The sequence below is a fragment of the Microtus ochrogaster genome, unplaced genomic scaffold (assembly GCF_000317375.1).
Source record: "Microtus ochrogaster isolate Prairie Vole_2 unplaced genomic scaffold, MicOch1.0 UNK1, whole genome shotgun sequence".
Lineage (NCBI taxonomy): Eukaryota > Metazoa > Chordata > Mammalia > Rodentia > Cricetidae > Microtus > Microtus ochrogaster.
This window is the reverse complement of record NW_004949099.1, coordinates 13,301,439-13,321,546: the sequence shown is the minus strand read 5'-3', so window position 1 is coordinate 13,321,546 and position 20,108 is coordinate 13,301,439. Positions and strand designations below refer to the sequence as shown.

Sequence of the window (20,108 nt, the reverse complement as noted above, 5' to 3'; positions counted from 1 at the left end):
AGAGGCCTGAGGCCTTTCCTTCCAGGGACTATCTAGCCAGCAAGGTGAGATGATAAGGCTACCGTAATCTTTATAATAGGATGGTGTTGTAAGGAATGTTTCCGTGAATAAACTGAACGTCTATTTGATAGGCAGGTCTTGTGTGAACATCCTAACTGCAGAGTGACTCACAGTCTACTGGCCCCCGGCCTCCCAGTTTGTTTCCATGTTTGTAACTCAGTTACCCAGGTATCCCGTTGATAGAAAACAAACCATAAACTGATTACAGCTTTGGAAATTGGGTTGTGCGTTTGTAAATCCATATTTTACTGTGGGCTTACTATGGAGAGAAGGCAGGGGGAGGAAAAAGGGAGGGGGAAATGAAGTAATTTTAAAAATCCTAGCATATAGTATTTAAAAGAGAATCTCACTTTTCCAGTCTCAGAAGAAGGTCCCATTTGGGAAAGAACCACAGGTAAATTTTGTAGAATTCTGATGTTCTTTAATCTGGTTCTGCCTCTTCCCGTTCAGTGTTTGTTAATAAACACCTCCAGGGCAGAACTGTTTTCCCTGTTGTTATATGCACTGACTTTGATTAAAACAAGAGGCATCCTTCAAAAACAATAGTATCCAAGGAAAAAAATTCTTTAAAATTTTTTATGCCCATAAAAAAGTCCTTGTAATAATCCCTTTAAGAGACTGGCCTAGTTGGCTTAAAAGCTTCTAGGGGTGGAACAGTGACATATGTCTGGGGCTGGAGGAATCTGACCGTGTGTGTGTGACTGCAGGCGGGGCTCTTGCATTCATTCACTGTCTAGCTGTTTTAGGAGAGTGTTAGCCCCCATCCTAGCTTGGTCTGTGCCTGACTGTCCACCTCCCCTGGGCCAGGCTCCTGTTCTCCAGTGCTACATTTAAGAAGAGAAACAGGGACGGCAGTACAATGTAGCGTGCGGGAGCCTGGGCACATGCCTTCCTTTTCCTCCTGCTCCTTGAAGCAGATTGTTAGCAAATCCTTTGGCACCTCTGTAAATGGACCGGCCCAGTTAGAGAAGAGCCTCTTCATTGGACATTCCACCCTTCGTGCAGGGGAGAGGCAGACGTGGAGGCTCAGGAGGGAGGTGAGGCAGAAAAACCAGATTGATCCCATTCCCCCCCCCCCCCCCCCTGGTCCTGTTTCTGTGATCTGCCTTTTGAACTGTTTTTGTGGCTGATCAGTTCCACCTAATATGTCTCTTGATTTTTGCTATTGTAATACTCGGGCGACATGCTGTTCTCTTCATTTCTGTAAGCTTTAGATGCTTCTGCCTGTCATATTCTGGCGGTTTATCTTCAGCGTCTGGATTTGCTTTCAGACTTGAATGTCTATCAAGCTGCCGTTGCTTTGAATGTGAGATCAAAAGAAGATGAATTCCAGTAAAAAAAAAATTTTTTCCTTCTATGAAGAAAAGATTGGGGCCTATGTAAACATCTCACTGACAGCTCCCAATGAGTTATTTTAGCCGAGTATTAGCACCTGCCTGACAGACAGGCCAGCGTTCCATGCTCAATAACAAATCAGATGCGTCTGTGGCAGAGACTCAGCCACAAGAGCAGTACATTTTAGGAAGGAAGCCTTTGCTGTATCCTTGTTTTCAGTTGAATATGGCTGTTCCACTCTTCCCGTTTTTTCACTGACCTGCTACACCTCCTGTGGCTGGTTTTTTTTTTTTTAAATGGTACCTGTCAGGTTCTTCTGGTGACTGAAGACAGGACCTTAATAATCAGTTTAGGACAGGGTAAGGAGTACTCAAGCAGGCAAGTGGGCACTGTACCATACACAAGTAGTTTTCCTAATAGCAGAGGAGCTAAATGTGGAGGGAAAACAATCAAACCAGATACAAGGCATATCCTTGGAATGCCAAATGTCGTGATCTTTAAAAAATATATGTAACTAAAAATCCTCTAAGGTCAGCAAGGTCTGAATTCATTCTCTCTCTCTCTCTCTTTCTCTTCTCTCTCTCTCTCTCTCTCTCTCTCTCTCTCTCTCTCTCTCTCTCTCTCTCTCTCTCTCATCCTGCCTATGTAAATGTCACCACAAAAATATCTCAAGAGCAGGTTTCCTGAACCCTGTTGGTGTGTACTTGCCTCCTTGTGAGGGAGCTGTGTTTGGCTAGGGCTTGGTCTACCCGGGCACGCCATGTGTGCTGTGTCCCTGCTTGCCGTCCTGGAGTGATTTAGATACGTTGAACATTAATAGATTTCTTTAAGTGCTCCATACAACTTTGAAAATTACCTGCAAGCTCCAACTGATCTTCCAGCTTTGAAAGTGAAGAATTACTTGAGGAATTCTTGTGGTTTCCTTGTCATTGAGTGAGAGCCCAGCCAGCTACTGTGGAGACAAACCTCCCTGAGGTTGCCTACAAAGGGCAGTGTTCCAGTGTGTTTTCTCCTCGAGTGTGCTTCAGCCGCTCAGCACTTCCTGTTTATTCAAACATCTCTTTTACCACTCGGCAAACCCCCGCTTCGCAGAAACAGCCAGAGCTCATCCACAGCGAGACGGAACTGCAGAGGGAGACGGTGCCGGCTCACTCTGCCAAACTCTTCATTTGCTCTGTAAGTGTCCAGAGGGGGGAAAAAAAAAGAACACTTTCAATGGGTTAAACTTTTAAGCTGGGATCTTTGCTTGGGCAGACATTCGGTAAAGGACAAACTGAGATGCTTCAAGTTGTTTACTGTGTGCTTCCTTCCTTCCCTCCCTCCTCTCTCCATCTAAGCCTTTTTTCTTCTTCTTCTTCTTCTTCTTCTTCTTCCTTTTTTTTCACCATAGGGATCCTGCTAACTCCTTGTTAATTCTCTCTTGCTTTCACATGTGGCTTTGGCTCCGATCAGGAAGAATCAGCCAGTGTTGTCAGACACTTTTACAGGCTGGATGTAGATTGTAACTTTCCCCCTGCTGTATGTGCCGTCTGCTTTTTTTCTTCCTGTTATCTCGAGTCCTGAGAGCGTGTGGGGATGGTGCCTGTGACAGTGTGCAGACTTGTCCTCGGAGGTTGGCATCATGACACCGTCATCGCAGGCGAATCGGTCTTGATAATATTTGTACCAATTTCATGCCAATAAAAGTCAGGCTGCCGAAGCACGCACGGTCATTATCTCATTCATATGACTATTGTTTAAACAGAGTGGGCTGCGGAGGGAAAGAGAAAGGCTGCCTTGCTCCCAGCAATGGTTGTTAACTGTGGTATCGGACCCTTCTTTTGACCATTTTCTCTGTGAGTAATTAGGATGGCGGGCAAGCCCTGGCACTGGGGCTGGCAGAGCCTTGTAACTCTTCAGGAGAAATGGCTTTCGAACACATGGTATGAGCTTTTTAAAAATGGTTCCACCTTTTCCTGCCCTGGTCCACCCTCTGGCCTCTCTTCCCTCCCTCGACCCCCCCCCCCCCAGCCCTGTTCTTGGGCTTCACTATAATTGGCAAGCCAGGTGCTATTTTTTTTTTAAGCTATGTACTGATGAGGGAATAGACAGGAAGTAGAAAATTGACTCTTTTGATCTTAAGAGAATTGCTATTATTCTGAACTTGGTTAGTCCTCAGACTAAATATCTATTAACTTCAGTATTTTCAACACATTTGTTAGGGCAGGAAAAGAAACAGGGTTTTCAGTCATCCAAACCGTCTAATAGGAGAAACATCGGCACAAACAAGTCTCCCTGTGTGTCGCTGTGGCTGGGATGGGTTTGTTTTTTATTTTTATTTTTTATTTTTATGTTCAGAAGTTGTTCTGCTCTGCAGGAGGGAGAAAAGAAAAGATGTTTGCGACTGCCTTAAGGCCAATTTGTTTAACAGTAGGAGTAATTGCGGGGAAGATGGGAAGAGTGAGTGAGGTCATATTTACTCAGATGGCAGTGTAGGTGTGGGCCCGAGCAGTGTGGGAACAGTGGGCTGCTTTTCTCGCTCTCTCAGCCTGTTTGATGACCATCAAATTTCCCAGCTCGCTGATTTTGTTTTTTCTGGATGGCATGTTTGATTATTTATCAGAAGGGAAGGGAGGAGGTGAGGTTGGTCACAATAAACATGTGACCAACGTCTGTTTTGTTTTCCACTCTGAAAGCCATGCCCTTTACCAGATACACAGAAAATAATAAATGCATTGTTTTAGGATAAAAGGAAACTATACCCGTGCTTTTTTTTTTTCTTCTCCTTTTCCATTTTCTTCCCCCTATAGACAAGTGAGTTAACCCTTCAGGCTCAGGAGCTTTTTCTCTTTCTTTTTTAAATTTCCTTCTGATACTTTGTCAGGCTTTGTAGTAAGAATGAATTTAGTGCAGTGGATGGGTACAGATTCCCAGGATTAGCGGTTCGATGCTTTGGAAGGTCTAGATGCCTGCACCGCTTAGTGCCACTGCGTTGTGGTATATTGTGGCTCGCTTTAGTAGGAATCCCATCGCACTAATAAACAGCTGTTATTGCTTTGGTGACGGCGAAGGTATTTATTTAGTTAGTTGTTTGTTTGCTTGTTTATCAGGTGTTTTCTGTTTTATCTGACACTAAGGATTGAACGCAGAGTTGCATGGATACTGTTCTCCCGCCTCCTCTTCCTCTGAGCACTCATCACCAAGGGGTTTGGGGGGTTTTAAATCTCAACTGTGAGCAGCTCAGCTAAAGGCTCATGAATGAGTGTCTGTGACTCGTGAAGAACATAGTTAATACCAGCCAGTGTTCGACTCCTCCCTAAAGGCTGTCACGTGCTATGAGAGAAGAGGTCCACTTGGGCCTTGGTGTCCCTCAAAAATTCCTTTTCGGGCAGGAAATAGTTGAGCACTTGCCTGGTAGGCGTATGGCTCTGGATGAAATCTCTAGTTCCTCCTGATGATATGCATATATATTCTAATAGTATGCTAGATTATGCTAGTCTCTGCAATTACCTATTATTTTTCCACAGTCTTCAAGACTGTTTGCAAGTACTCCAGAGTCCAAGGGGAAGTCCCAAGCTGAGATTCAGTGTAGATCTAAAATTATCTTTTCATTTATCCCCTCAGGTTTTTAAGTGGGATTGGCATGGTTGCCTGTGGGCATTATCTGGGCATAGGTACACCTGCTGGTACCTTCTTTAGCAAAGGAGTCAGGGTTCCCAAAGGAATACCCTCACTCAGACTCATCCTTTAACAGGGATGTGCATGGGGCCCCAACCTGGGGGACTAGCCCAGGCAGAGGCAGCCCTGTTAATCACAGCTGAAATCTGTGTGTTTGCCTATACTGTTTGGGAATGTGAACTGAAAATATGCACAGAGAGGGATTCCCTCTCCATTGACTATATAAGGAAGAGTGCAGCCAAGTGCCGATACAGCATGGCTTCCACTTGGCTGGCCCTGCCTTGGGCTTGGGGATTGTGGGAGCTTTGCTATGGGGAGGGTAACAGTGGGAACCAGTAGCCCGTCTGCCTCCTCCCTTGTCATCTCGAATACTCCACAGAGGCTGTTGGGTTGGATAATCATGCTTTGTAGTTCTGCAGAGCCTTTTGTCTGTCGAAATCAAAGTGCCTGACTAATGTGAACTTGTTGATACTCAGAACACCCTTGGGACATCAGTAGGCTGAAAAGGTGATCCCACTTTTGAGGTGGGAAAAACGTCCTGTTGTTAAAATCATTTACAGTTCCGGGGTGTGTCTGTGTGAGTGCTGAGACTGGACCTGCCCAGGGTGACTTGGAGAGTAGGGAATGCCTTTTCTTTCCCCTGCTGAGTCAGGTTCTATCTGACTGCAGATCGTCACCATATGAGAAAGTGTTCTGCCCTGAAAGAAAACTCAGTTGAAAAGTTTGTGAGATGATGATAGCAGGCGGTAAAGACTGGGCCTGCTAAGTACTCATCTATTTCTGGTGAGAGTTGGGATATGATTGTTTTTGTATTTTCAATATTCAGCATGAGCTGAATATCCTGGGTTTTATTTTGTTTTACATACATGGAGGATGGTGATGTTGGAGACAAACTCATGAAGACACTGTCGGCTATGAGTCGGTTGCAACTTGCTGTGTGGTTTGGTTCTTTGTGGATGTAAGATCCAAGCCCTTTTATTCACCCAGAATGTTCTGAGTGACTGAAGCCCTGGGCTGCAGTGACCTCTCTGTGGCTCCCAAGCACATCGTGAAAAGTTACTTGAGTGCCGCTTGCTGTTCTAAGCCTCTGATGGACAGGAGTTTGCGATATACAGTACAGTGGTACTAGTTAGATTATTTTGGTTCCTAATAATGTTTGTTTGTTGGAATCTGGGTACACAAGTTAGATCTGAAAACCCCTTACATTTTAGAAGTGACTTTCAAAGAACCTTCATGATTCTAGTGTGGCTCAGGAACCTGTCTTTTCAGCGGGCCATCAAATGTTGACAGTGTGTCACGGGCAGGTGGTGGTGTCCTGCTTGTGCTTTATTGTTTTTTTCGTAACTCATTCACTCTTTTTTCTTCCTTTAGCTGTGTTAATTATGGCACGGGTTCTGGGATTTATTCCTGTCCTTGCTGTTAAGAAGACACAAAGGCACAGGAAGGTTTAGTGGTTTGACCAAACTCACACAGCTACCAGGTGTAAAGAGGGACTTGGGTCCAGCCACAGTGACTGGTTATCACTTAACCACCCTGCAAACTGCTTCTGTAGAGATATGCTAATGTGTTAGAAAACAAAGTCACCCGATTTTAGACTTGAAATAATTCTCTCAGGGTCAGTAATTCCCCCAAATTCCCAGCGAATCATTATTTCTTCATGCTTGCAGACTCAAGTTCAACCATATGCTAAACTGTGGTCACTGGGAGTTCCAGAGGTCACTGTCACTCCCTGAACATGGCTATAAGCACAGTTATGAACCAGACAAGCACAGTTTGGTTTTTAATGTTTCTTCAGTTCTTAATTCAAGCACGGTCCCACTGTGTAGCTCAAAATCAGGCCCTAACCCTAGTCCTCTTGCCTTGGAGTTCGGAGTGCTAAGGGTGTCAGGCATAAGCTCCTATGACTGATATTTTGTTTTGATTTTGGTTTTAGGATTTTACTTTTTTTTAATTTATGTGTATATGTGGGGGAGGGGTTGTGCCTGAATTCAGTGCCTGAGACCTGAGGCATCAGATCCTGCAGAGCTGGAGTTGAGAGGTGTTTGTAAGCAATCAGTATGGGTGCTGGGAATTGAACTTGTGTCTTCCGCAAGAATAGTATGAGCTCTTAACTGCTGAGCCATCTAGCCAGCCTTGCCTGGTTTGTTTTTCTTTTTTTTGGGGGGGGGGGGTTTCGAGACAGGGTTTCTCTGTGGCTTTGGAGCCTGTCCTGGAACTAGCTCTGTAGACCAGGCTGGTCTCGAACTCACAGAGGTCCGCCGGTCTCTGCCTCCCGAGTGCTGGGATTAAAGGCGTGTGCCACCATCGCCCGGCTTTTATTTTTTTCTTAAAAAAAAAAAACAACAAAAAAAACAAGTCCTTTTAATTCTTTGAGCAATAGCTTCCCCCAACCCCATCTAGTTTTCTATTGCTGCCTTCCAAATTTGCCATAAGGATAGGCTCTTTTAAAAATATGGTCACTGTGCAGTAGCTTTTGTGCTGGAGGGAGAGACAGCACTGTAGAAAGCTAGTCTGCTGTGTGCCTCTCAGGTTCTAGCCTCAGTGGAGGAGGGATGGAGGAAGGAGCCAGAGGGATGAAGAAGGAACAAATTACTTTTGAGTATACTCCTTTCACATTTTTAAGAAGGTGTGTGTGTGTGTGTGTGTGTGTGTGTGTGTGTGTGTGTGTGTTATGTCTGTGTTGTACATATCTTTTAGTGTGGGTGTGTCTAGAGGCCAGAGATTAATGTTAAGGATCATATTTGATCACATTGCTTTCTGGAGACAGCTTCTCTCACTGAGCCTGAAACTCCCCCATTGTCTTTAACAATAGGACCAAAGGCCTAGAGGATCTTCCTGTCTTCCTTCCCCAACACTAGGGTTGCAGACACATGTCTCATGTGTGCCCTTTGTATAGATTCTGGAGAGCGAAGCTTAAGTCCTCATGTTTGCATGGAAAATACTTTATAGACCGAGTCATTCCCTAAGCCCCCTCAATATCCTCTAAATGTGCCTTGATTTTTCTTAAAGATTCTGCCATGCCAGCCAGGAAGTTCCATTTCCACCTAACAGAAGAACACTACAACCATGCACTATGGGGTACAGAGGGCATGCACTGGTGCCATTCTTGCAGGACGATGAACGGATTCTCTCCAGCCGTGTGACTTTAGACACAGGATATGAAGCAGTTTAGAACCAAGGAAGACCCCGAATTGGCACTCAGGAATTGGATAATTGATGCCCTTCATTCTTTATCAGGTGTTCCTGTCAGTACAGTCCTCTCCCTCTGCTGGCGCGCACTCTTTGCTTTTACCAGCCACATAGATTCTTGGCGTGCATTGTGCTAATAGTGTCAGTTCATTCGGCGGCCAAGCTCCACCTGGTCCTGAACTGAGGACTTTCCGTGTGCATGTCAGAGAGTCTGTACGGTTTCATCTCGCTCTCTGTTGTCATCTGTGAGCTGCATAGCGTGCTGCCTCCTGGAATGGTGAGAAGTCAGCGAGGTGATGAGTCTTCAGTGCTTAGTGCTTGCCTGGTGAAAATACTCAGCAGGTGCACAGTTGGGGTGGCACGAGTTTTGTTGTTTATAGCAAGCGATCTGCAGAGTTTTGACTGGCCTTGAAGTTGCGGTGCAGCCCCAGGTGACCTTGAGCTCCTGCTCCTCCTGTGTGCGCCACTCAGTGGCTGAGATTCCTGTCACCTGTCACCATGCATGGTATCCCTAGAGCTGAGGATCAAACCTAGGGCTTTGTGCCAGCTAGGCATGAACTCTACCAGCTGAGATACCCCCCAGTACTTTTGAAATCATTGTCTTTATCCTCAGTGATCAAAGCTCAGACCAGTTTGAACAATGTAGCTATTTAACAACCCCTAGCTCTGCTGCTAGGGGTGGTACATGCCTTTAATCCCAGCACTTGGGAAGCAAAGACAGGTGGATCTCTGAGTTCGAGGATAGCCTGGTCTACAGAGCAAGGGCCAGGACAGACTTCAAAGCTATAGAGAAACCCTGTCTCAAAAAAACAAAAATAAAACCAAAAAATAAAAATAAAAATAAAACAAAAAATCCCTAGCTCTACCACTGTATACATTCATTTGTGTGTGTGTATATATATATATATATGTGCATTTTAATGTATAATTATAATAGAGTGTGAGAATATACAATGAATTCAAAACCAGAGCTGTGCCAGACATGGTGGCACATATCTTTAGTCTTAAAGCACTGGAGAGGCAGAGGAAAGCAGACCTCTGAGTTTGAAGCCCTTCTATTCTGTGTAATGAATTCCAGACTGGCCAAATAAAAATAGAAATTAATTAAATGGTGAAGAAGAGGTTGAAGGCGGAGCTGGGGTAAAGGCTTAGTGTGCAAAATCCGTGCCATCCTAACCTGAGAACCCAAGCTCAGGTCCCCAAACCCACATAATGCCCATTGCAGTAGCAAGCATTTGTAATTCCAGAGCTGCTCTGCCAAGAGGGGAGGCAAAACCAAGAGAAGCTCTGCAGGTTCAAGGGTCACACAATCAGGCTTGCTCAGTAGAAAAGCAGCAGAGTCCCTATCTCAGGCTAGAAAGCAAGTCTGCCACCTAAGCTTGTCCACTCGGCTGCACATGTATGCTGTGCTGCACGTGTACCCAAACTCTCTCACGTGGACAGAGACAGACAGACAGACAGACAGACAGAGTGTGAGAGAGGGAGACAGATGGAGGGGAGTGGAGAGAGAAAACAAACAAAAAGCTGGACCAGAGATCGTCTTTCCCTGAAAGCCAGACCACATGGGTCCAGAGAGGTAATTGAAGGCATAACTTGAGACATATGTCTAGGTGCAGCAACTGCTACTGACTGGGTTTCAGGGAAATTGTGAATTTCAAAAAGGAAAAAAAAAAAAAAAGAAAGACAATCTGTGTTCTTAGACTTGGAAAAAATAGTTGGTAAGTAAAATGCTGGTGAGAACTTAACTAACCCTCAGATCTCACATTTGAAAATATTTTAAAAGCCAGGAGTGGAGGTGTGCACTTGTAGGGAGGCAGAGACAGGCAGATCCCCGGGGCTCCTGGCCAGCCAGCCTAGCCTATTTGCTGAGCTCAGACCAGTGAGAAACTCTCCACTCAAATAAAAGGTGAGAAGTGACATCCAAGGTTGGCCTCTGGGCTCAGCACAGACACCACACACCAGGAACAGGCACAGGTTTACACACTCAAAGGAGTACATCTGTGATCTCTTTAGTGCTTCCTTAGGAAAGGAAGGTTGCTTGTTTGTAATTTAAATTCTTTAACTTGGCTGGGTGCGGTGGTGGTATGTGCCTTTAACTCTAACAGTTGGGAGGCAAAGGCCAGTGGATTTTTGGGAGTTTGAGGCCAGTCTGGTCTACACAGTGTGTTCTAGGGCAGCCAGGGCTATTTAGAGAGACCCTGCCTCAAATAAATAAACAAACAGATGAATAAATAAATGAATAAATAATCAAGTAAGTAACTAAATATAGAATTTAAATTTTTTGAAAATTGCATACTGTATTTAAGTCATTCTAGTCATTTTCCTCTTCCTGTGCCCTATCCCTCCCTCTTGAGTTTCTGACTTCTTCTTCTGTATATTGATACACCCAGTCACTCACACACAACCTGCGGAGTCTGCTTAGTGATGCTCTTACGTACATATGTTTAAGGATGACCACTTGGGAGTGCATAACCTATCAAGGGTTTATCATCCACCGCCATTCTTCCTCTCTCAGCAACCATTGGTTGCCTGTAGCTCTTCATCTTGGGGTAGAGCTTGTGAAATTTCTCCCATCAGCTGGTGCTGTCACTATGTAGGTCTTGCTTGGGCAACCTCGTTGTTGAGATTTCCTGGGTGCATTCCCCCTGTTTCCACAGCGCATCATGGTTCCTGGCTCTCATAATCTTTTCACCCCACTCTTCTGAAGTGTCTTTCTTCCACATAGCGGCTGCGTTGTTGACATGTCGGTTGGAGCTAGGCATTGCCAGAGCCTCCTTTCTTCACATTTCGACCAGTTGTGGATCTCTGTAATGGGCCACATATCCTACGAAAAACTTGGCTGAGGCAGGATGTGAGACACACTCACCTAGCTCCTCCAGTTACTTTTCAAAGAAATCTACTGTGCTGGCAGCTTGTCCCAGGTGGCTTGAAGAGACCCTCGGGAAACAAGGGATGGTCATGACTGCATCGCTGTCCCAAGAGCAGATGGGGACAAGGTGGCCAGATAGGTAAGAACATACAGAGAGGAGAGCTGGGGATGCCTGGGCTGGTGAGTTTTCACAGCAGGAGATTCTAGGTAGCTGCTGGGGTCAGAGCAGTGTTGTTCTCCCCGGCCTGACAGTATCATCAAACTCTGCTTCTTGATAGAACTAGCTTGCCAGCAAAGACAGGTGGAGATGGGTGTTTGGTGGCCTTGGACACGTAGGCCTGCCAAAGTGACAGTCACTCTAAGCATCCTGGAAATGGGGAGATTGGTTGGGAAAAAAAGAAGGTTTTTTGTTTTTTGTTTTTTTCCTGTGGGGGAAAAAGACTGTGAGGTTAAAAAGCATGCTACTATAAAAAGGCCATTTCTTGTCCTGAACCCAGAAGGAACCAAGGCCACTCCTGTTTTGGGCTCCCGGTGTCACTGGCATCTTTGGGCTAATCAGTGACCTTGTACAGTTTCAATATCTAGTTCTCTGGAGACAATGTTTGTTTGTTTTTGTTTTTTGGCCCTGGCACTCAATCCACTCATGACCTTGAGCTAGTCACATTTTTTGTTTTTCTACTTTGAATCAAGAATCATAAAACTTTCCTCATCTCCCTGAGGATGGCAGACAGCTGGAGACGAAACAGCAGGGGGTAGCTAACATCAGAGTGCCTGGGGATGGGGACCCACTCAGCAGCAGCTTTACTTCAGCTGAGTTCTCTGTGTACAGCTGGGCAGCTGAAGGTCCTTTCCTTTGCCTAGGTCCCCTTTGTTATCTGTGTCTATGGTGCTGGGAGTCGAACTCAGGCCTTTTTGAGGCAAGCACTCAATCTCTGAGGTGCAAGCTCAGACTCAGCCCTTAAAGTGTTACCAGATGTGTGTGAGAGAGACAGAGAGAAAGAGAGACAGATTTGCTTTCTCTATAGCCCTGGCCATCCTAGAACTCTCTCTGTAAACCAAGCTCGCCTGTAAGGAACTCAGGGATGCACCTGTCTCTGCCTCCCGAGTGCTGGGATTAAAAGTGCATCTACCACTGCGCAGCTCTGAGCCTCCATCTCCAAATGTCACTGCTGTTTTCAGTGCTGCTTTATGGAGGTCAGGAGACAGGGTGCTCCTCCTTTCCTGCAAAGGCTTTCTCTTCATCATCTGTCCGATTTGGGCAGCTTTTTTCTTCTCCTTGTTTGTTGGTTTTTGCTTGTTTTCCTTTTTCTTTCTTTTAAGAAATGATTTATTTTTATTTTATGGGCACTGGTATTTTGCCTGCATGTGTGTCTGTGTGAGGGTGTCAGATCCCCTGGAACCGGAGTTACAGATAATTGTGAGTTGCTGTGAGGGTGCTGGGAATTGAACCCGGGTCCTCTGGAAGAGCAGCCCATGTTCTGAACCTCTGAGCCATCATCTCTCAAGCTCCCTGTTTGTTTTCTGTCTCTTCTAGAATGTTACCTCTAAACCATTTTCAGTCTTTGCATTTTCTTTCCTCGTCTTTTTATTCTTTCTCTTCTCCCTCCTCTTCCTTCTTTTTCTTCATTCAGATTTTAGGCAAGAGAAAGGCCTTTGGGAAGCAAAGCCTTCACAGGTATTCACTGCCTCTTATAACATCCTGAGTGTGTGTGACTATTCATATTACAAAAAAAAAAAAAGGAATCTCTCTCTTTATCTTCTCTCCCATTCCACCGTGTGTGTGTGTGTGTGTGTGTGTGTGTGTGTGTGTGTGTATACAAGAACTCTGTTTCTATTCGAATCACAGAAATCCCAGTATACTTTCAAACACACCTAGAGTCTTCAAGCTTCCCCATTAACCAATCAGAATCTGTGGCCCCAAAAGATGTTAATCTTTATTAGTCATAATGAATTGCTGGGACTCAACCTCATAAAAAGGGCGAGTCAAAAAACAGGGGTTAATATCAGGAGTTATAGATCCTTTGATTGATTTATCCTCACATTTGACCCCTGTATTTCCTGTCCTGAGCACTGTAAAAGGTTTGTACCATTTACTCAGTACTTTTTTTTTTTTTTTTAAGTCTGGACTTTCACAAGGGGACAGCAGCACTCGATGCAGCATCCAAGCTCACATTATTTACTTCCTTCATGTATATTGTATTGTGTGTGTGTGTGCCTGGTGTACACATGACTCTGTCTAAGGTGTCATCTTTCTTCTTTGACTCTCCATGTTCCTTCTTTTTTAAAAATTTATTTTTATTTTGTGTGCATTGGTGTTTAGCCTGCATGTATGTGTGTGTGAGGGTGTCAGATCTTGGAGTTACAATCAGTGCTCTTAACTGCTGAGCCATCTCTCCAGCTCTCTCTCTTTCTCTCTCTTTTTTCATTATTCATTTTAATTCATTTAATTTGTTCGGCGTTTTATCTGCATATGTCTGTGCACCACATGCATAAGTTACAGGTGTGAGCCAACATGTGGGTACTAGGAATTGAACCTGGATCCTCTGGAAGAGCAGTCAGTGCTCTCAACCACTAAACCATCTCTCTAGGCCCTATGTTATGTCTGGAGACAAGGTCTCTCACTGAACCTGGAATTTGCTGTTTTGCCTGGTCTAGCTTGGCTAGTGAACTCCAGGGATCCTTCTGTCTCCAGTGTCTGGATTACAGACTTGAGCCATCACACTCGGCTTTTGTCCTGATGCTGGGGACCCGGCCCCAGGTCCTTGTGCTTGCCCACTGAACCATCCAGCCACCTCTCTAGCCTCCCAGCTCACATTTTAGGTGGTTCCCAATAAATTTGAATCCTGTGTTTTGCCCTAATGATCACATTGCCTGAAGTCGTAGCCCCCAGGCTGTGATTTTGTCCAACTCCCATGAGTTCAGCAGGCTGGGGCTTGGGCAAGGCCGAAGTGGAATCTCTCCAAAGACAACTCAGGTGCAGGAGCCTTGGCGCGGGTGACTCAGAGTCTGGCACTGGCTCCAGTGAAGGGCAGCCAGCTAGTGCTCCGACAAGGTGGTTATAGGTTCCTGTGTCCGTAGGAGGAGAAGGATGGGCTGGCATGATCCTTCTTTCTTGCTGTCTTTCTTAAGAGACTTCAAACAGACTTCCTGAATGTTTATAGCCATTAAACTTATTTCATTCAATTTTGCAAGATCATAGATTGACCTTTTTTTTTTTTAAGTCTCATGAAAATTCTTAGTCTTTGGCGGGAAGTATCCTCTGTGTGCCTTCCAAATAGAAAGACATTAGTCATAATCACTGGTGAATACGGGGTATGTTGACCCCTGCTGCTCTCTAGCTCTCCATTAGGGGTGTGGCCTGGAGCAGAACCCTCCCCCTGTCTGGGCCTTCTGATCTCTCTCCAGGTGTCTGCAGTTGAGCTGCAGTGGCACTCTGGTCCCAGCATCAATGCTGACGAGCTGCTGTGGCAGCAAGCCCGCTTCCCATCTTCTCCCTTTCTTCAAAATAAAATAGAGTCAGACACAAAAAAATCACTGGCCATCTTCCATCCTAACGGCATTCAAACACGGAAGAGTGTTCCCCGCCTTTTCTGCTCCTGTGTTTGGAAAACTTGTTCAATTCTGAAGTGGAAAAGATAAATAAATAAAGTGAGGGATGTACTCAGTGATTGTCAGCACGATGCCTACTCTGTGCGTGGCATAATCAATATGAGATCAAGTCAGTGCAGGTGTGTGCGGTCCGGCATGGGAGAGTGTAGTGCAGAAAAGTGCTGGCTGGGGTAGGATCCAAGAGTGGTGTGGGTGCCTGGAGATGGCTCCTCTCCCCATGTGACCTAGGAACCACCTTCTTCTATATGTAGGATACGTTTTAACACTTTATGTGCCGCCCCGCCCCTGCCTTTTTGAGACAGGACAGAATTCACTCTGTTATCCAGGTTGCCTTGGAACTTACCGAGATCTGCTTGCCTCTGCCTCCCCAGGACTGGGATTAAAGGCTTGGGCCACCCTTCCCAGCCCTCTTTGATTATATCGCAGACAGTGTCAGACTGCCGCTGAGATGTAGTCGGGTCCTGATTCTCATCATGTCTGTCTTCATACTGTCCCTTCACCTCCTTTGCAAAGACTGTGGGCCATTTTAAGAAACCCAGGCAGGATGTCCCATCTAACGATCTCCTCGGGATGCCCCTGCTGAAATCTCAGGGTGCTTGCCCCAGCTGTCAGGACTGAGGGAGGGGCTGCTGAGAGAATCTTCGGGCTACCTCCAGGTGACTAAATTAACAGTGTCCCAGTCAATCTCACGCTGTCCTCTGCTCCAGCCGCTTCAAAGATTCGTGTCTGCTGGATTGACCAAAAGTGGCTGTCTGGAATCCATATTCCTGTTTGAGTATAACAGATTAGACCCAGACAGTGTTGGGCTGGTTTGAGGGGTTTGTGGGAGACTATTATACGGCTGTTAACCACCCAGACTTGTAGAGAGAACATTTTATTCCATTTGGGCATCAGTAATAGGACCTCATGGTGTGTTGAGGACCTTTCTTGCCCTGTGTGTCTGATACTTACACAGCCACCTGCATGGTTGGCTTTCCTTGGACATCTAATATTTTCCAGTCACTAGAATGCTGGTGTGAGATCAGCCTTTTCCCCCAAAGGCTCCATGTGAAATACATTGTCAATGTTTTGGAAGATCCAGTGTGGAGGAGTAGGCAAATGATCCAGTCAGTACAGTGCTTTCTCTTTGGACATAAGCGACGTGCGTTCTGTTCCCCAGCGCTCACCGAAAAGCTAGGCAAGATGTGCTGGGGAGGCCCAGTGCTCACCGAAAAGCTAGGCAAGATGTGCTGGGGAGGCAGAGACACGGTGACACCTGAGGCTTGCTGAATCAGTGAGCTACAGGTTCAGTGTAAAAACCGTGTCTTCAAAATAAAGAGGAGAGCCGGGCAGTGGTGGCAAGAGTGTAAGTTCCAGGACAGTCAGGGCTGCACAAAGAAACCCTGCCTTGTACTCCCCATCCCCCTAAGCTCCCCCACCCCCCAAAAAAATAAAGTGGAGGAAGATTGAAGACATTTTATATAAATCCGTGATCTCCACATATGCTTGCACACATAGTCAAACACACACCACAGAGACAGAGAGACAGAGAGAAAGAGAAAACTATACCATAGTTTGGAGAATTTGCTGCTTCCGAATGCTGTTGACTCTGTAGCCCCTGCAAGCCATTGTGGTTTCTTTGCATTCCCTCCGGTGGAATGCTCCAAGGAAGATGGAGATATGCGTTTCCCACGGGCTGCCTGCAGAGCACTGTCCCCCATGAGTGCTAATCTTTAAGGCCATTCTGCCTACTATGCCTCAAAACAGGAGGTGAGTGGCTTGCTGGTGGACCTGTGTGTGAAGAGGGCCAGAATGAGGTGCAGTGTTGGATGTCTTTCCTTCCAAGTTTCTCATGCTTTTTAAAAAAATGTGTACGATTGTTTGTCTACCAGTGTGTGTGGGCCGCATGCGTGCCTGGTGCCCATAAAGGTCAGAAGAAGACATCGAAGACATCGAACCCCTGGAATTAGAGTTACAGATGATTCTAAACCGCCCCGTGGGTGCTGGGATTCAAACCTGGTTCCCCTGGAAGAGCAGCCAGTGTTCCTAATCACCCAGCCATCCCACCCCTGCTTGTGCAGTGGCTGCTACTAGCCAGTGAAAATACCTGAGGAACAGGTTTTGTCTCGAGGGCTGTGAAGAATCCCGAGGAGAAAGTAGAGGAAAGGGGACCAACTCTGACCTACTTCTAAAGCTACGAAAGGGGGAAAACCCAGTGTAGACAGTGGATCGCCAAGTTACCCCTGGCCAGTCAGGTACATGCCTTTGGTGGGTTTTGTTCTTATTTGTTTTTTGTTTTTTTTATTTTTTTGAGGTCCTATCTATTGAACCCAAGGCCCCACAGATGCTAGACAAATTCTCTGTATGTGCACTAGACCCGCCCCCACTCCCAAACCCCCCACCCCCGTGTAAGATAGACTCTCACTGTGGTAGCACTGACTGGCCTAGAACACCCTATTTTGCAATGCTTACCTTTAACAGGTTTTCAGTAAGTAGCCCAGACTAGCTTTGAGTTTGTAATCCTTCTGCCTTAATCCATGCAGTGGCTTGGATTACAAGCCAGGTCCTGCACCACTGAGAGGCTGTCAGTTACCTGATGGAAACCCCACATACGCAGGAGTTTATGTTCAGTTTCTCATAGTTTCGGCTTTTGAAGCACATGGATGTGTTTTTTTACCTTCCAGTTCCTTCTGAAAAACATATAGGTGGTTGTGAGCTTCGGGAACAGCTAATTCACAATCCCTTTGCCTGTTAACTAAACTGAAATTGTCTTGAGGAAGCTGACTTTTAAAGGATAGGCTTAGAGAAATTTCCCTCAACACAACAAACAAAACACAAGTTAAGCAGCACAAACAAGCAGAGAGCAGATCCGGACAGGGTTGCCGAGTCCCCTCCCATAAAGAAGGGACCGTCTAGGAAGTTACTGTTAAAAGTTAAATCCAACGTCATGCACATGTGTGTCAATATATTGCTCTTTTGACTTTTCCCTACTCATTTAAATGGGTAAAATCTCTGCTTGTTTTATGAATTCAAGCGGAGCAGATGATCGACCGAATTTGGCCTATAGTCTATATTGTGTGGGCCTGTGACCCAAAATTTTCCAGGCACCTTTTTTTTGTTTTGGAGGACCTCCAGGTGTTAATTTCATAAGACAGACCACTGAGTGTATTACGTAAAATCTCTTCTAAAGGTTTCTTCCTTCCAGCTTGCTTTACGTATGTGTGTGTGCTTGCAAAATCTATATTTTATGTAAACATGTTAGTAGCTCTTTAAAGGCGGTAAACATGTTTTTGAGTACCGGCTACCTTGATAAACATGCTAAACATAGGATTACCTGGCCCCTCGTCTAAGCACCTGCTATGAACCTGAGACACATGCCGGAGGAAAAGATCCTTGGGAGAAGCAGGTGGCACTCGTTTACTTCAAAAGAGAAGGCATTGTTGAGAAGGGGACCATCTTGAATCCAGAGAATGAAGACATATTGCAAACGCCCAGGTTCCAGGTTGCTATGGAAATATAACCAGGCAAAGTAGCAACCCACCCCATAGTTTGCAGGCTCTGCATAGACACTCAGAGATGGCCCTAGACCTTGGCGTCTCTGATCCCTTGTGCTGATAGAGAAGGGTCAAAGCCAAGCAGTAGCCAGGCAGTCAGTCCAGGTAAAGGTTCTGCGCATGTGCACTCCCGTTTCTGTAAGTTCACAGGGCTGCTTCTAAGTGCAGGCTTTATCAGCTGCTTCTGCGGGGTGACACTCTCCAACTGAGCCTTTATTGTAACCTGATCTCAGTGCTCAAATACAGCACAGAGTCGTCCAGTGCCAGGCAATTGTCACATCTTTTATAAAGGAAGTGTTGATTCAACCCAGCCAGGAAGAGCCACCGAGAGTGAAAGGTCTCCAGAGATGGGATTGGGCCATTCACGTTATTTATATTAGCGCTTAGCCTGGAACATGAGCCAGGGCGCTATGTGCTAGAAAAGAGAAGCCCTTTGATTTATTCATGTCCTTGCATGCCAATGCTCTCACCGCTTCTTCTCTTCCTCTTCTTTCTTCCTCCTCGTCTTCCTGTCCTCTCCATCCCTCTCTCGTGTGTATACAGACACGTATCCACATACTTAGTGTACGTCCAGTGAGTCTGGTTTTATCTTTTAATAGCACGTGGAAATCTTTTCTCCAGTTGTCACCGAGACACTGTTAGGAAAGGAAGATCTGCCCTTTCTCATTTCTCTGTGGTGCTAGAATAAAGATCATCTCCTGCAGCTAAAGTACTGGAACCTAACATAAAGGGTGTCAATTTGTATTGATACATTGTGGATCAAAATGGCCGTTACACAGATCTGTGGGGCAGTCTTTCCAAATCTTCCTCAGGTCAGATCAACCATGAACACAAACTAAGGTTGACCTTGAACTCCTGGTCCCTACCTTTCTGTGGTGGTTTGGAAGAAAATGGTCCCCAAAAGGAGTGGCGGCACTCTTAGGAGGTGTGGCCTTATAGAGGAGGTGTGGCCTTATTGTGGTAGGTGTGGCCTTGTTGGAGGAAGTGTGACACTGTGAAATAGGGCTCTGAGGTATCATATATGTTCAAGGTATACCCAGTAAAGCAAGGCAGTTCACTTCCTGTTATCTGCCAGTGAGGATGCAGGACTCTCAGCTTCAGCACCACTGCCTGCATACCACCACAATGATAATGGACTAAACTTCTGAAACTGTAAGCCAGCCCAGGAGTTGCCATGGTCATGGTGTCTCTTCACACCCATAGAAAACCTAATTAAGACACCCTCTCCTCACTTTCTAAATCCTGGGATTACAACTCAAAGTCTGAGCATTAAAGCGTTGCAATTTCTTTTGTGGGCAACACCTTCAACTCCAGATGGCACAAGTTTAGATAATATGGAATTTGTGAAAGCACCCCTTAGTGTCTGGATGTCAAAGCATACTATACAGTCACATCAATTAAGTTTTAAAATTCTTGTTGAGGCCCATGCTGGTTTTTAGTTTATTTTTTGAGAGTGGTTCCCCCCCCCCCCGCCCTTTGCTAGCATATTCATAAGGCAAGAGAATTAACATGGGACATTTGTAACAGTTTTATACTCCAGTGATTTATTCTCTGCACTAATGTTCTCTCTATCCAAGATACTTGGAATTCCTTTCCTTGTTTTTATTCACTTGCAGACTCAACCCCCAAAGCCGTTCTGTATAACTCCATCTTTTGTTCTATCTTCTAGAGGTTAAATGATGCGTCCTTGGTAGACACAAGCGTTCCTACAGCCCTCTCTGTGTTTGTCTTCCCTCCTTCCCCATGTGAAATGTGTGGGGAGCCTGGGGTCCATCATATGAGCAGATAAGTTCATATGGTCTGAAAAAGACATCACGGTGATGTGGGATTCCAAATCTTCCTCAGATCAGATCAAC

The 20,108-nt window shown here is 45.6% G+C and overlaps 1 protein-coding gene across 6 annotated transcripts in view; it reads left to right on the top strand.

Moving 5' to 3' along the window:
• The window catches only part of Foxp1 (forkhead box P1), a 396,466-nt gene that overhangs the window by 220,570 nt on the left and 155,788 nt on the right, over positions 1 to 20,108 (top strand). For 2 of the 6 annotated variants that reach the window (XM_026788260.1, XM_026788259.1), the window contains exon 1: positions 2,522 to 2,571. The exons of the other annotated variants lie outside the window; for them this stretch is intronic. The gene's annotated coding sequence lies outside the window, so the exon portion shown is untranslated. Of the gene's footprint in view, positions 1 to 2,521; positions 2,572 to 20,108 lie in introns of those variants that run through there. 6 annotated transcript variants of the gene reach the window in all.